General features: G+C 45.6%; 1 protein-coding gene and 1 long non-coding RNA gene across 3 annotated transcripts in view; both read right to left on the bottom strand.

The window, feature by feature from the left end:
* kcnab1a (potassium voltage-gated channel, shaker-related subfamily, beta member 1 a) overlaps positions 1-16779 on the bottom strand; it is a 385002-nt gene that overhangs the window by 33119 nt on the left and 335104 nt on the right. The window lies entirely within an intron of this gene.
* Positions 9340-15282, bottom strand: LOC117508356. Its single transcript, XR_004560064.1, has 3 exons — positions 15077-15282; positions 10246-10251; positions 9340-9408 (listed from the first exon to the last, which is right to left on the bottom strand). It is a non-coding gene; the product is annotated as an uncharacterized LOC117508356 (long non-coding RNA).

The following is a 16779-nucleotide window of genomic DNA, read 5'->3' as shown; positions in this document are numbered from 1 at the left end:
CAACAACAAGATTACGTCCACACTCCAATTAACACAGACAAGATACAGCCATTAATCCACAATTATTACTTGTTTACCGTAATAATGGCACACATCAGAATTAAAGACAACACATATACATTTGACATTGTTTATGTGCGCTAAACTTTGAAACAGTCCGTTTTCCGAATTGAGGCTATATGAGTGTGGGGGAGCCACAACAACATGTGGTCATGCCGCCGCCAGCTTGGGGGGGAACGGGGAGCTACAGCAACCGAATAGTTCACCAAGGCTGTAGAAATTATTCTGGAGGAAAACAACGGGGCATTTTGTCCTTCAGAGGCTGATAAGCCTGCCATGTTTATGGGTGAGCAGTGAAAAACACCTTTGCAGCTCACATGAACAACCAGATCCAATTATGAGTATTCCCTGGTCTCCGACGTCTTCCTTTGCAAGGTGTGCATTTACTCCGAGATGTTATCCAATTTGCGTCTGAGTTCAAGGGTTAACAGAGTCTGAGAATGTATCACCTTGACAACTTATTAATCATGATGGACAGGTGAGGGTTCGTGGTTCTGGTGGCAGCCATCTTGCCAATTCTCCGTTAGATCAGGGCAGCACATAAACCAATAAGTACCAGCCCTCCTACAATAAAACCAAATATATATAAATCCTCGATGTCCTCCACAGACAATGGCACATAGCATGTGGCATGCCATGTCTCCCAGGCATCAAGAACATAGCCCGCAGGGTAGGTTCCATCTGGGCACACAGGGTCCCCCGGCCCTGATTTCCATGTTGAAAAAATTTTGTCAATAGCACTCAGAGACCAGCTGATCAATTCCATGGTTAATCCAATATAGTTTAAAGAATTCACAGTCTGGTGAAGTAGGGGACTTGAAGGTTGGAGCAGAGATAGAGGAGAGAGAAGGAGATGCGACCGCCCTTGCCGGAGTCCCAAGCTGAAGCTTTGTAGGTGGAATTCTTTCCCATTCTTGCTTGATGTATGACTTCAGTTGTTCAACAGTCCAGGGTCTCTGTTGTCTTATTTTGCACTTCATAATGCGCCACACATTTTCAATGGATGACAGGTCTGGACTGCAGGCAGGCCAGTCTAGTACCTGCACTCTTTTACTACAAAGCCACGCTGTTGTCACACGTGAAGAATTTGGCTTGGCATTGTCTTGCTGAAATAAGCAGGGATGTCCCTGAAAAAGACGTTGCTTGGATGGCAGCATGTGTTGCTCCAAAAACTGGATGTACCTTTCAGCATTGATTTTGCCATCACGGATGTGTAAATTGTCCATGCCATGGGCACTAACACACCCCCATACCATCACAGATGCTGGCTTTTGAACTTTGCACTGGTAACAATCTGGATGGTCTTTTTCCTCTTTTGACCGGAGGACATGATGTCCATGATTTTCAAAAACAATTTGAAATGTGGACTCATCAGACCACAGCACACTTTTCCACTTTGCGTCTGTCCATTTCAAATGAGCTTGGGCCTAGAGAAGGCGGCGGTGTTTCTGGATGTTGTTGATGTATGGCTTTCGCTTTGCATGGTAGAGTTGTAACTTGCACTTGTAGATGTAGCGACAAACTGTGTTAACTGACAGTGGTTTTCTGAAGTGTTCCTGAGCCCACTCAGTAAGATCCTTTACACAATGATGTTGGTTTTTAATGCAGTGTTGCCTGAGGGATCGAAGGTTACAGGCATTCAATGTTGGTTTTCGGCCTTGCCGTTTACGTGTAGGAAGTTCGTCAGATTCTCTGAATCTTCTGATTATACGAGGTCTGCGAGAAAAATAACGTACCTTTTTATTTTTTTTCAAAAACGATATGGATTTGAATCACGTGCGATTACATCAGCCAACCTTGAACCCTCGTGCGCATGCGTAAGTTTTTTCACACCTGTCAGTTACGTCATTCGCCATTTGAGTGAGGAGTGGTCCACCCCCCTCGTCGGAATTCCTTTGTCTGACTTCTTCCTGAGAGACTGACGCTTTGCTTTATCAAAATTTTTTCAGAACCTGTGAGGCAGATCGAAGTGGACACCATTCGAGAAATTCAGCTGGTTTTCGATGAAAATTTTAACGGCTGATGAGAGATTATGGAGTCTTACTGTCACTTTTAGGACTTCCCACGGAGCGGGACATCACGCAGCGCTCTGAGGCGCCGTCGTCAGCCTGTTTCGAGCGGAAAACCTCCAAATTTAAGCCTCTGTTGACCCAGGATATCGTGAGAGAACAGAGAAGTTTCAGAAGAGCTCGGGATCAGCAGTTTATCCGGACATTCCACTGTTAAAGGAGATACTTTTCTCGCAGACCTCGTATTATGGACTGTAGATGATGGAATCCCTAAATTCCTCGCAATTGAACGTTGAGAAACATTGTTCTTAAACTGTTGGACTATTTTTCACGCATTTGTTCTCAAAGTGGTGATCCTCGCCCCATCTTTGCTTGTGAACGGCTGAGCCTTTTGGGGATGCTCCTTTTATACCCATTCACGACACTCACGTGTTTCCAATTAAGTGTTCTTTGAACATTCATCAACTTTCCCAGTCTTTTGTTGCACTGTCCCAATTTTTTTTTGAAATGTGTTGCAGGCATCCATTTCAAAATGAGCAAATATTTGCACAAAAACAAAAAAGTCTATCAGTGTGAACATTAAATATTTTGGTTTTGTGGTGTATTCAATTGAATATAGGTTGAAGAGGATTGGCAAATCGTATTCTGTTTTTATTTACATTTTACACAACGTCCTAACTTCATTGGAACTGGGGTTGTATTTAATATGTATATCAACCCAGTGATATTCACAAATTATACAGGCTGGTTTTTATTTTATTGTTCTCCACATCAGCGGCGTGGTGCACCATGACTCAGCTGCTCACACTGTGTTCCTGCTCGCACGACACCGTCGCATGCACGATACCGTTGCAGCGGGATCGTGCATGCCTGCCCGTCGGCTCGATGTTTTCGTGGTTCGCTCATAGGAGCTCTTCCACTGTGATTCGCCCTGATTTGTACTTATTCGTACTATGTGTGAAGGGGCCCATAGAGAAGAACTAAGAAAAATACCTCACAAATAGTTAAGCTTTTAAGCTGTCCTCAGAAACATGGCTCCCTGTTTTTATATAACATTGTGCACAATGATAAAACTGTTGCATCTTTTCAATGAAGTATCATGTTGTATCATGATGATGATGTCATGTAACATTAAATGATTTAAAAAAAATGTCAAATTTTATGCAGTAACTTCAAAACGAGTTGGAAGGATGAGCTCAAGTGCAAATAAACCAGGAAACAGATCATCATAAATTGATTTGTAAAAAGCAGAATACCATCTGCTAATTGATGTGTGGTGTCATGGTGATGTCACCAAATGTGACAGTAAGTGATTACCCCCCCCCCCCCACCACCAACACACACATTCTCCATAATAACTTTAAAACAAAAAGAGCTAAAAGGACAATCAGAAGTGCACATGAATCAGCAAACAGATCGTCGTATGCTGACTTGTACGTGACATCTTGATGATGTCACTTTTGTGACAAAATACGATCCAAAAACTACATTTTCCTTAGTAATCAGTACGTGGGCTCGAAGGATATGCATATAAATCATAAAATAGTATACAAATAATGAATGTTTATGAGTTTAATGGTACGGATATTTCATGAGGTGAAAGCTGGAACGTACCATTCAACTCTGCTTCCCCTCATTAAATGGTACATTCCAACTTTCAACAAATTAAATATTCGTTCCATTGAAAAAAATATAAAAACATTTATTATTTGTTTTATATAATGGCTAAAATAGATCTTTGTCATTTGATAATTTATTAATTTATAAACAACAGAAAAGGGACTTACATTTTGGTGTGTCACTGCACTGACTTTGTGTACTTCCAGAAAAAAGAAAAAGAGTTTGTGTACTTCCTCACTCCAGCAAAAAATCATGTCTGACATCAACAATCCAACACGAACTTTAAATACGAGTCCAAAAATAATTCTGATAATGTTGTCCGCGATGCCGAGCACCAACTTCATGTACTTCCCCCCCCAAAAAAGACTGTGTACCTCCTCAGTGCAGCGAAAAAAATCATGTCAGAAATTAGTCCAGCTTTTCATTCTAGCTTCCTCCTAACAGCTCTTCATGTGTCCACATGGCTTACAGTGCAGTGGATTTGTTTTGTGTGTTGTGTGTGCACGTGCATGCGTGCTGTGTGTGTATGTGTATGTGCCTGTGCCTGCAAGTGTGTTGTGTGCATGTGCGCATGTGTGTGTGTGTGTGTGGGGGGGGGGTGCAGAGTGCAATGGTACCAAATGTATGGAACCAAATTTGCACCCTAAAGGAACCAAACTGCACTGTAAATGTAACATAACACAAATGGGATGAATAATCCATGTCACGTGACACACAAAGCGCCAGTCAAATGACAGCAATCCACTCAGCCGTTATACAACCCCTGGCAAAAATTATGGAATCACCGGCCTCGGAGGATGTTCATTCAGTTGTTTAATTTTGTAGAAAAAAAGCAGATCACAGACATGACACAAAACTAAAGTCATTTCAAATGGCAACTTTCTGGCTTTAAGAAACACTATAAGAAATCAAGAAAAAAAAGATTGTGGCGGTCAGTAACGGTTACTTTTTTAGACCAAGCAGAGGAAAAAAATATGGAATCACTCAATTCTGAGGAATAAATTATGGAATCACCCTGTAAATTTTCATCCCCAAAACTAACACCTGCATCATATCAGATCTGCTCGTTAGTCTGCATCTAAAAAGGAGTGAACACACCTTGGAGAGTTGTTGCACCAAGTGGACTGACATGAATCATGGCTCCAACACGAGAGATGTCAATTGAAACAAAGGAGAGGATTATCAAACTCTTAAAAGAGAGTAAATCATCACGCAATGTTGCAAAAGATGTTGGTTGTTCATAGTCAGCTGTGTCTAAACTCTGGACCAAATACAAACAACATGGGAAGGTTGTTAAAGGCAAACATACTGGTAGACCAAGGAAGACATCAAAGCGTCAAGACAGAAAACTTAAAGCAATATGTCTCAAAAATCGAAAAATGTACAACAAAACAAATGAGGAACGAATGGGAGGAAACTGGAGTCAACGTCTGTGACTGAACTGTAAGAAACCGCCTAAAGGAAATGGGATTTACATACAGAAAAGCTAAACGAAAGGCATCATTAACACCTAAACAGAAAAAAACAAGGTTACAATGGGCTAAGGAAAAGCAATTGTGGACTGTGGATGACTGGATGAAAGTCATATTCAGTGATGAATCTCGAATCTGCATTGGGCAAGGTGATGATGCTGGAACTTTTGTTTGGTGCCGTTCCAATGAGATTTATAAAGATGACTGCCTGAAGAGAACATGTAAATTTCCACAGTCATTGATGATATGGGGCTGCATGTCAGGTAAAGGCACTGGGGAGATGGCTGTCATTACATCATCAATAAATGCACAAGTTTATGTTGATATTTTGGACAATTGAAAGGATGTTTGGGGATGATGAAATCATTTTTCAAGATGATAATGCATCTTGCCATGGAGCAAAAACTGCAAAAACATTCCTTGCAAAAAGACACATAGGGTCAATGTCAATGAGCAGATCTGATTTGATGCAGGTGTTAATTTGGGGGATGAAAATTTACAGGGTGATTCCATAATTTTTTCCTCAGAATTGAGTGATTCCATATTTTTTTCCTCTGCTTGGTCTAAAAAAGTAACCGTTACTGACTGCCACAATCTTTTTTTCTTGATTTCTTATAGTGTTTCTTAAAGCCAGAAAGTTGCCATTTGAAATGACTTTAGTTTTGTGTCATGTCTGTGATCTGTTTTTTTTCTACAAAATTAAACAACTGAATGAACATCCTCTGAGGCCGGTGATTCCATAATTTTTGCCAGGGGTTGTATAAAGTTGAATATTCAAATTTTATATATGTGACATCACACAGATGTTTGCAATGTACACCAACACATATGAGGAGTTATCTGGAGGTGGGATTATGAATTCTCTGAATGCATATTGTTGTTATTGTTTCATGCAGTAATCAGTGATGTGTTCACCAGGTGTGGATACCAACTGCACAACACTGAGGATATTTCACTGACAGCCTGTAAGGGTTTGTAACCTAAAGTGGAGGATGAATTGTGCACCATTATACTGTGACACATAACCAGCATCATCAGATCTATGACACTGCGAACAGGCACCACAGTGAATTATATTTAAGATTTGAGAAAACAAGTGAACAGTCAGAATTCTGCACGATGCTAATGCGACTGAAATGTCAAGTTCAGTGTGTCTTTACTGAATCCACATCAAACCGCCTACTGGTGTGATGTAGTCAGCTCAGAACATGACACTAAGCTGCATAATGAGGGAACGAGTGAACAACTAAATATTCCCCCGTTAGAACAGCTTTATACTCATACATCAAAGTGTGGCTGCTGACACAGAAGAGTTCATATCAGCCCTGAAATGTCTGCTTCAAAAGTCTGAGCACAAACATACAAAAACGATGGCTTGTTTGAACTTTTTTGTTTGTTTTTGTTTTAATTAGAGATGTTCTGGGAATGTGCGACATAGTTACTGAACCATTTGCCAATTCCTTTTCACTTTTGGGTCATAGCTCCCTAAATTTGCCACCAGTATCTGTAATTTGGAGTGATTATGTATTTGTCCCCTGATGGCTATTGTTTACCCGAACAACTGTATACCTGACCGGCATAGATCACCTGAGGACTACTGGCCAGGTTAAAGGTCAGTCCAAAGTTCTGGAATTTGGCTTATCTAAGCATTTTACAAGAGAATGTATTGGTGTTATGAAGTCTGACTCACTCCCAAAAGTTTAAATAATTTTGTCTCCTCCTCAGATTTTTCAACCTTCTTTTTAGTGATCCTCATCAACTCTGTGGTTATTCACTCAATCTGTGAATGGGCTCTTTCCCCCACCACAGTACCTGTTTGTTTTTTTTTCCTTTTTCTTTTGGTTTGTTTTTGTTTCTTTGTTTGTTTTTTGGTACCCCAACCCAAATGCGTAGTTTTCCACTGGCCAACACTACAACTGTAGTTCGAGTTCCAGTTTCATTTTTCTGGTTGAAGTTCAACATGTGGAAAGTTTTCAGACCTTTGTGGACCCATGGCGCAGTGGTACTGCACTTGTGATTGCTGACAGGCTCCACCCTGTCATTTTTCACTACTACAATGATCACCAGCATTGTGCAACATCCCTATGTTACACAGCACTGGTGATCATTGTTATTTGTTGTTAGCACAGTTATTTCCACAAAGTTAAGCAGCAATGTGTTGTTCTCACTAGACGAACACATTGTTGCCTAATTTTTCTGTGGTATTTTAATCTCATCTGAGTGTAACCTATTGTGTGATATACTGTGTATTGCAAAAAAGGGAGTGAGAAGGAAAAATTGCACTGTGTGAGGGATCTGCACAATTAAAGAGTGGAATGCAAAAAAAACAAACAAACAAGAAAACCATAGATTACAAGATTTTACAAGAAAACTAGATCATCACTTTTCTTTTCATGCAGTGTGAACCATAGGCAAGCGAAGTGGGGGTGCTGGAGGTGCTGCAGCTCTCCCCCCAACCCCTGCCAGATGACAAAAATACAGCGAGAAATAAATGAGTTAATAAATGTATTAAAACATTTAGAATTGTCCCCCTGTTGTTATCTACACAAAAATTTTAATGTTTGAAGCTTTTGCAGAATAATGAGCAATTCTGAATGAGTCATTCTTAGTACTGTCAAACCTACAGTAAGGCAAATAAGTATTCTATCCACTGTCGATTTTGCAAGTTTTCCCACCAACAAAGAATGGAAAGGTCTGACATTGCATGATTTTTAAATAATTAATTTCCATAAGAATTCTGGCTCTCACAGACCTATTAGTTTGTCTTTAAGAAGTCCTCCTATTCTGTACTCATTACCTGTATTAATTGCACCTGTTTGAACTTGTTACCTGTATAAAAGACACCTGTCCACACACTCAGTCAGTCACACTCCAACCTACCCATCATGGCCAATACCAAAGAGCTGTCTAAGGACACCAGGGACAAAATTGTAGACCTGCACAAGGCTGGGATGGGCTACAGGAAAATAGGAGAGCAGCTTGGTGAGAAGGCAACAACTGTTATTAGAAAATGGAAGAAATAAAAGCTGTCAATCTGGGGTTCTATGCAAGATCTCACTTTGTGGGGTAAGGATGATTCTAAGAAAGCTCAGAACTACACAGGAGGACCTGGTCAATAACCTGAAGAGAGCTGGGACCACAGTCACAAAGATTACATTAGTAACACCCGACGCTGCCATGGTTTAAAATCCTGCAGGGCAGCAAGGTCCCCCTGCTCAAGCCAGCACATGTCCAGGCCTGTTTGAAATTTGCCAGTGACCATCTGGATGATCCAGAGGAGGCATGGGAGAAGGTCATGTGGTCAGATGAGACCAAAATTGAGCTTTTTGGCATCAACTCCACTCGCCGTGTTTGGAGGATGAGAACAACCCCAAGAACACCATCCTAACCGTGAAGCATGGTGGTGGAAACATCATACACTGGGGGTGCTCTTCTGCAAAGTGGACAGGACGACTGCACCGTACTGAAGGGAGGATGGATGGGGTCATGTATTGCAAGATTTGGGCAAACAACCTCCTTCCCTCAGTAAGAACATTGAAGTTAGGGCATGGCTGGGTCTTTCAGTATGACAATGACCCAAAACACACAGGTCAGGCCAACTAAGGAGTGGCTCTGTAAGAAGCATTTCAAGGTCCTGGAGTAGCCTAGTCAGTCTCCAGACCTGAACTCAATAGAAAATCTTTGGAGAGAGCTCAAACTCAAAATCTGAAAGCTTTGGAGAAGATCTGTATAGAGGAGTGGACCAAAATCCCTGTTGCAGCGTGTGAAAATTTTGTCAAGAACTACAGGCCTGACTGTAACTGCAAAAAAAGGTTTGTGTACCAAATATTAGGATATTTTTCTATTGTATCAAATACTTATTTCATGCAATACAATACAAATTAATTATTTAAAAATCATACAATGTGATTTTCTGATTTTTTTTTTTTTTTTTTTTATTCTGTCTCTCACATCTGAAGTGTACCTACGATAAAAATGATAGACCACTCCATTCAGGTGGAAAACCTTGTAAAATTGACAGTGGATCAAATACTTATTTCCCTCACTGTATAATGGAATCTGGTAACGTGAGTTGCAACATGTGCTCGCCTTTTTTGTAGCACCATTGATTTGTTGACGTTAATGTGACCAGAGTCAGGCTTTAAATTAAATATTAGAATTTTAGCGCTGCTAAATGTTGTATGCATTTTGGATATGTTCTTGTTGGCTTAGTGAGACACCCCACTACAGCATCCCCAACCCAAATCCTGTTCACACTGTTGTGTGGGCCGCCAGAAGAGGAGGTACTGCTGGCCCACCACCAGAGGGCGCCCTGCCTAAAGTGCGGGCTTCAGGCACGAGAGGGCGCTGCCGCCACGGACACAGCTGTCACTCATTATCTCTTGACAGCTGTCACCCATCTACACTTCATCATCCCACTCCATAAAGACCGGACGTCATCTCCACCTCGTTGCCGAGATATCGTCTACCTTAGGAGGTAACCTTCTCAGCCTGCATATCCAGATAAGTGGTTACTCAGACACTGCACGAGTGTGTGTTAGAGGTGGAGGTGGAATTCCCACCGTTGTTGTTACTGGGTGTTCACACACCCACATCTGATTGTCTCTGCTCCTCGCCAGCAGTACCAGATCTGACACGCGGAGACAGTGGCCACCTGGGGTGTTCGGGATTTGGCGGCTCCACTATTCTCCAGGTTTGGTGGCGGAGGAAATCGTGTGGTTCCGGTTCTTCTCAGGACAGACGTCCTCTATCCTCGAGCATGCCCACACGTCACCTTTGCTAATTGACTATTGTACATATTCTGTAATCTGCTGTGTTTGGTTGTGCTTTTCACAACAGTAAAGTGTTCATATTTGACTCTTTCATTGTCCGTTCATTTACGCCCCCTGTTGTGGGACCGTGTCACTACACTTTCACAACAGGATATCTCGGCCAGCGTCATGGACTCCGAGGGGTGTCACCCAGCCATTGAACGGCCAATGGGAGAGCAGGGTGCACAGGCGTCTGCAGGAGGCATGAGTGGTGAGTTGCAGCACATCCTCACCGCCTTTACGGCTCGGTTGGATCAGATGACCGTGCAAAACATCCTCCTGAACCGCAGGGTGGAGGCTCTCTCCAGGGCGCTGCTGCAGCTCCTCCTCCTGCCGACCCTGTGCAGGATATGAATGTTCCAGTGGTCATTCAACAACCCCTCCCACCATCCCCTGAAGCATACATAAGCCCCCCAGAGCCGTACGGAGGTTGTGTGGAGACGTGCGCGGACTTTCTCATGCAGTGTTCGCTCGTCTTTGCACAACGTCCCGTCATGTACGCGTCTGATGCTAGTAAAGTAGCTTATGTAATTAATCTGCTTCGAGGAGAGGCACGCGCTTGGGCTACAGCGCTTTGGGAGCAAAATTCACGGCTCCTTCATACGTACACTGGGTTTGTGAGGGAGTTCAAAACCGTGTTTGACCACCCTAACAGGGGAGAGACCGCTTCAACTGTGCTGCTGTCAATGAGACAGGGACGCTGGCGCGCAGCCGCTTATGCAGTCGACTTCCGCATTGCGGCTGCGAGGTCCAGGTGGAATAACGCTGCCCTCCGCGCCGCCTTCATAAACGGACTGTTGTCGGTCCTGAAGGAGCACCTGGTGGCCAAGGACGAACCGCGGGATTTGGATGGACTTATTGATCTCGTTATACGGTTAGACAATCGGTTAGAGGAACGCCGTCGGGAGCGAGATGAAGGACGTGGCCGGGCACGCACCGTCCCTCTCCCTTCCAGGTCTGAAAAGGTTCCGCCCTCCCCACGCTCCACAGCCGCAGCGCTCCGTGGGGCAACAGCACCCCCTGCTGGTGTTGCTAGGGAAACGCGCAGGGCCAATATAAGATCAAATGACAGAATGAGGAGGCTGGTCCACGGGGAGTGTTTTTTCTGCAGCTCAAAGGAGCATATACAGAGAAACTGCCCCAAACGGCCAAAATGACAACACTCGCCTTTAGAGACTGGGCTAAAGGGGGTCATAACATGCACGTGGGACACACACGTATTGCCACACGACTCCCAGTTACAATCCTGAGTGGGGATTTAACCCTTCAAGCCCCAGCACTGGTGGACACGGGATCAGAAGGGAATCTGCTGGATAGCAGATGGGCTAGGGAAGCAGGGCTCCCTCTGGTGGCGCTTCCTTCACCATTGCAGGTGCAGGCACTAGATGGCACCCTTCTCCCTTTAATCACGCACAAGACACAACCAGCAACTCTGGTAGTGTCTGGGAATCATCGGGAGGAGATCGAGTTTTTTGTGACTCCTTCTACCTCCCATGTGATTTTGGGCTTCCCTTGGATGTTGAAACACAATCCCCGGATTGATTGGCTGTCTGGGGTGGTGGTTCAGTGGAGCGAAACCTGCCATCGGGTGTGTTTAGGATCCTCGGTTCCTCCCGGTTTACAGGCTAAGGAGGAGGTCAAAGTCCCTCCCAATCTGACAGTGGTGCCGGTTGAGTACCACGATCTTGCTGACATCTTCAGCAAGGATCTGGCACTCACCCTTCCTCCGCACCATCCGTACGATTGTGCCATTGATTTGATACCAGGCGTGGAGTTCCCGTCCAGCAGGCTGTACAACCTCTCACGACCTGAACGCGAATCAATGGAGACCTACATCCGGGACTCATTAGCTGCCGGGTTGATCCGAAATTCCACCTCCCCGATGGGTGCAGGTTTCTTTTTTGTGGGCAAGAAAGATGGCGGACTCCGTCCATGCATCGATTACAGGGGGCTGAATGAGATTACGGTTCGCAATCGATACCCGTTGCCCTTGTTGGATTCCGTGTTCACCCCCCTGCATGGAGCCAAAATCTTTACAAAATTGGATCTTCGGAATGCGTATCACCTGGTTCGGGTCCGGAAGGGAGACCAATGGAAGATGGCATTTAACACCCCGTTAGGTCACTTTGAGTACCTGGTCATGCCGTTCGGCCTCACTAACGCCCCCGCAACGTTCCAAGCTTTGGTAAACGATGTCTTGCGGGACTTCCTGCACCGATTCGTCTTCGTATATCTGGACGATATTCTCATCTTTTCCCCGGACCCTGAGACTCATGTCCAGCATGTACGTCAGGTCCTGCAGCGGTTGTTGGAGAACCGCACTTCTTTGTCCTTCCTGGGGTTTATCATCTCCTCTATCTCCGTCGCCCCTGATCCGGCCAAGGTTGCAGCGGTGAGAGATTGGCCCCAACCTACAAGCCGGAGGAAGCTGCAACAGTTCCTCGGCTTTGCAAATTTCTACAGGAGGTTCATAAAGGGCTATAGCCAGGTAGTTAGCCCCCTGACAGCCCTGACCTCTCCTAAAGTCCCCTTCACCTGGTTGGATTGGTGCGAAGCCGCATTCAAGGAGTTGAAACGACGGTTCTCGACTGCACCAGTGTTGGTGCAGCCCGACCTTAGCCGCCAGTTTGTGGTTGAAGTGGACGCCTCTGACTCAGGGATAGGAGCCGTGCTATCCCAGAGCGGAGAGACCGATAAGGTCCTTCACCCGTGTGCCTATTTTTCCCGCAGGTTGACCCCAGCTGAACGGAACTATGACGTCGGCAATCGAGAACTCCTTGCGGTGAAAGAGGCTCTTGAGGAGTGGAGACACCTGTTGGAGGGAGCGTCTGTGCCGTTCACGGTTTTCACTGACCATCGGAACCTGGAGTATATCAGGACCGCCAGGCGGCTGAACCCCAGGCAAGCCCGCTGGTCACTGTTCTTCGGGCGTTTTGACTTCCGGATCACCTACTGCCCCGGGACCAAGAACCAGAGATCGGATGCCTTGTCCCGGGTGCATGAAGATGAAGTCAAGACTGAGCTGTCGGATCCACCGGAGCCCATCACTCCGGAGTCCACTATCGTGGCCACCCTCACCTGGGATGTGGAGAAGACCGTCCGGGAGGCCCTGGCAGGGAGCCCGGACCCCGGAACAGGGCTGAAGAACAGACTCTACGTCCCACCAGAGGCAAGAGCTGCTGTCTTGGATTTCTGTCATGGTTCTAAGCTCTCCTGTCATCCGGGGCTGCGAAGGACCGTGGCAGTGGTCCAGCAGCACTTCTGGTGGGCGTCCCTGGAGGCCGATGTCCGGGAATATATCCAGGCCTGCACCAGGGGCAAGGCAGACCACCAGAAGGCACAGGGACTTCTTCAGCCACTTCCTGTGCCTCATCGCCCCTGGTCCCACATCGGTCTGGATTTTGTCACGGGCCTCCCGCTGTCCCAGGGCATGACAACCATCTTCACGATAGTGGACCGATTCTCCAAGGCGGCCCACTACGTGGCCCTCCCGAAGCTCCCCACGGCCCAGGAGACTGCAAACCTCCTGGTCCACCATGTCGTCCGTCTGCATGGGATACCTACCGACATCGTCTCTGATTGTGGTCCCCAGTTTTCCTCACACGTCTGGAGGAGCTTCTGCCGGGAACTGGGGGCCACTGTGAGCCTCTCGTCCGGGTATCACCCGCAGACCAATGGACAGGTAGAATGGGCCAATCAGGAATTGGAGCAAGCCCTGCGCTGTGTGACGTCCGCCCACCCGAGGGCCTGGAGTGAACTTCTGGCCTGGATCAAGTACGCACATAACAGCCAGGTGTCCTCTGCCACCGGCCTCTCCCCATTTGAGGTGTGTTTGGGGTATCAGCCCCCGTTATTTCCTGTGGTGGAGGGAGAGGTCGGTGTGCCCTCGGTCCAGGCCCACCTGCGGAAGTGCCGTCGGGTGTGGCGCTCCGCCCGTTCTGCCTTGTTAAAGGCCCGGACGAGGGCGAAGACCCATGCAGACCGCCGGCGGTCCCTGGCCCCTGCTTACCAGCCCGGGCAGGAGGTGTGGCTATCCACAAAGGACATCCCCCTCCAGGTGGACTCTCCAAAGCTCAAGGACAGGTACATTGGACCGTATGAAATCCTCAAAATCCTCAGTCCTGCCGCAGTGAAGCTCCGACTCCCAGCTTCACTGCGGATCCACCCGGTTTTTCACGTGTCAAGAATCAAACCCCACCACACCTCACCCCTCTGTGCTCCTGGACCGGCGCCGCCTCCTGCCCGGATCGTCGACGGATGGGCCGGGGGTTCCGGTATTTGGTGGACTGGGAGGGGTATGGACCCGAAGAACGCTCCTGGGTGAAGAGGAGCTTCATCCTGGACCCGGCCCTCCTGGCCGATTTCTACCGCCGTCACCAGGACAAGCCTGGTCGGGCGCCAGGAGGCGCCCGTTGAGGGGGGGGTCCTGTTGTGTGGGCCGCCAGAAGAGGAGGTACTGCTGGCCCACCACCAGAGGGCGTCCTGCCTAAAGTGCGGGCTTCAGGCACGAGAGGGCGCTGCCGCCACGGACACAGCCGGGGGTGACAGCTGTCACTCATTATCTCTTGACAGCTGTCACCCATCTACACTTCATCATCCCACTCCATAAAGACCGGACGTCATCTCCACCTCGTTGCCGAGATATGATCTACCTTAGGAGGTAACCTTCTCAGCCTGCATATCCAGATAAGTGGTTACTCAGACACTGCACGAGTGTGTGTTAGAGGTGGAGGTGGAATTCCCACCGTTGTTGTTACTGGGTGTTCACACACCCACATCTGATTGTCTCTGCTCCTCGCCAGCAGTACCAGATCTGACACGTGGAGACAGTGGCCACCTGGGGTTTCGGGATTTGGCGGCTCCAGTATTCTCCAGGTTCGGTGGCGGAGGAAATCGTGTGGTTCCGGTTCTTCTCAGGACAGACGTCCTCTATCCTCGAGCCTGCCCACACGTCACCTTTGCTAATTGACTGTTGTACATATTCTGTAATCTGCTGTGTTTGGTTGTACTTTTCACAACAGTAAAGTGTTCATATTTGACTCTTTCATTGTCCGTTCATTTACGCCCCCTGTTGTGGGTCCGTGTCACTACTCTTTCACAACACACACAGCCAGGGTGTGAACTGAAAGTCATTAATTGGATTAAGGAGAAATTTAGGCAAATACTGCTGTGCATGAAGAACAGTGTTCCAAGCGTGAAGCTGAACAGAGACAATAAAAGTTAGATAGGACACTTGCTTTCCTTATGACTGCACACCTCAGCTCTGATGTCAACATGTGTGGTCACTGGTGGAAAAGCGAACCGTAACACAACTGAAACTTCCACCCGTTCCCAGAAGGTATACTTACAGTTATTAGTTCTTGTTACTATAGCTGCAGAAAAAGTGCCCAATTAAAGCTATACTCCAACCGCAGGCTCAGATATGACGGGCAGGTCTTTTGAAAGAACTTCTGGGGAAGTTTAGGGAAGGTGATGGTCTAGTGGTTAAGGCATTGGGCTTGAGACCAGAAGATCCTCGGTTCAAATCCCAGCCCTTGGGCAAAGTCTTTAATCCCCTATTGCTCCCAGTGTGTAGTGAGTGCCTTGCATGGCAGCACCCTCACACTGGGGTGAATGTGAGGCATTATTTGTAAAGCGCTTTGAGCATCTGATGCAGATGGAAAGGTGCTATATAAATGCAGTCCATTTACCATTTCTGTTTTTCCCTCCTTTAGCAGGATTTATCAGACCAAAATGTGAGTGAATGAGTTGCATTACAGGTTTGTACATATGTTTAGCAATATTTTCAGAATGTCTTTTCAGAATGTCTTTACAGAATGTCGATTTCTGTCAGTACGATAATAAAAAATGAAGTTGAAAACAGAATAGCAAAATGGCAGTGTGTCCAGTAACTGATCATTTCATTTCATTTAGGATATTTATATAGCGCCAAATCACAACAAAGTTGCCTCAAGGTGCTTCACACAAGTAAGGTCTAACCTCACCTGATGGACTATGACGGCTGTTTTGTGTGTTGTTGGGATAACTGTCATTCAAGAGTCATGGCTTGTGCAAAACTGAAAAATCCAACAATGAAATGGTAAATCCCACTAAATATTGCCATTTCCCTATTTTTTTTAAATCCAATATTGCCATAATGTCATGTTTTCTGTCTTCTGACAACCTTTTCATCTCTTACTCCATCCACATGTACCATGTCGTCTATTTCAGAATGTCATTTAATTCTTTCTGGACATCACGTGACTTATAATAGTGGAAAAAAAATGTTTCCATTGCCGTTTTTCGAAATAGGGCTTTTTTTGAATCGGCTGAAAAATCAACTCATACGAGAAGAAAAATGTTTTTGGGATGTTTGAGAGATTTTTATTTTTAAAACTCACGTGTCCATTAAGCATATTTTCAATTCACTTGTTCAATTTGTGTGATTTGGAGGGTAATGAAAAGTCACTTGGTGAGTCAAGAATCTTTATTTTTCAGTAACTCAAGAAAAACAAATATAAGTTACTTGAAACTTGGCATGTAGGTAGAACATATTGTGTTGACATACAATTTAGCTCCTGATCAATTAGTGAAGTACAGATCAATAATAAAATTTTCACACAGAATTTACCACAGAATCAGAATCACATTAATTGTCAAGCAAGTTTGCATATCCAAGAAATTTGATCTTGTGTTATTGGTGCATAAACTATAAAAAAAACACTACTATAAGAAGTAAAATAGAGTCATAAAAAGTAAAGTAGAGTTGTAGAACAAAACTATATTCACTCTTAAATAAATAAACCAAAATGGAATGGGACAGTGCAA

This window comes from Thalassophryne amazonica, chromosome 4 (assembly GCF_902500255.1).
Source record: "Thalassophryne amazonica chromosome 4, fThaAma1.1, whole genome shotgun sequence".
Lineage (NCBI taxonomy): Eukaryota > Metazoa > Chordata > Actinopteri > Batrachoidiformes > Batrachoididae > Thalassophryne > Thalassophryne amazonica.
This window is presented reverse-complemented; position numbering and strand designations above follow the sequence as displayed.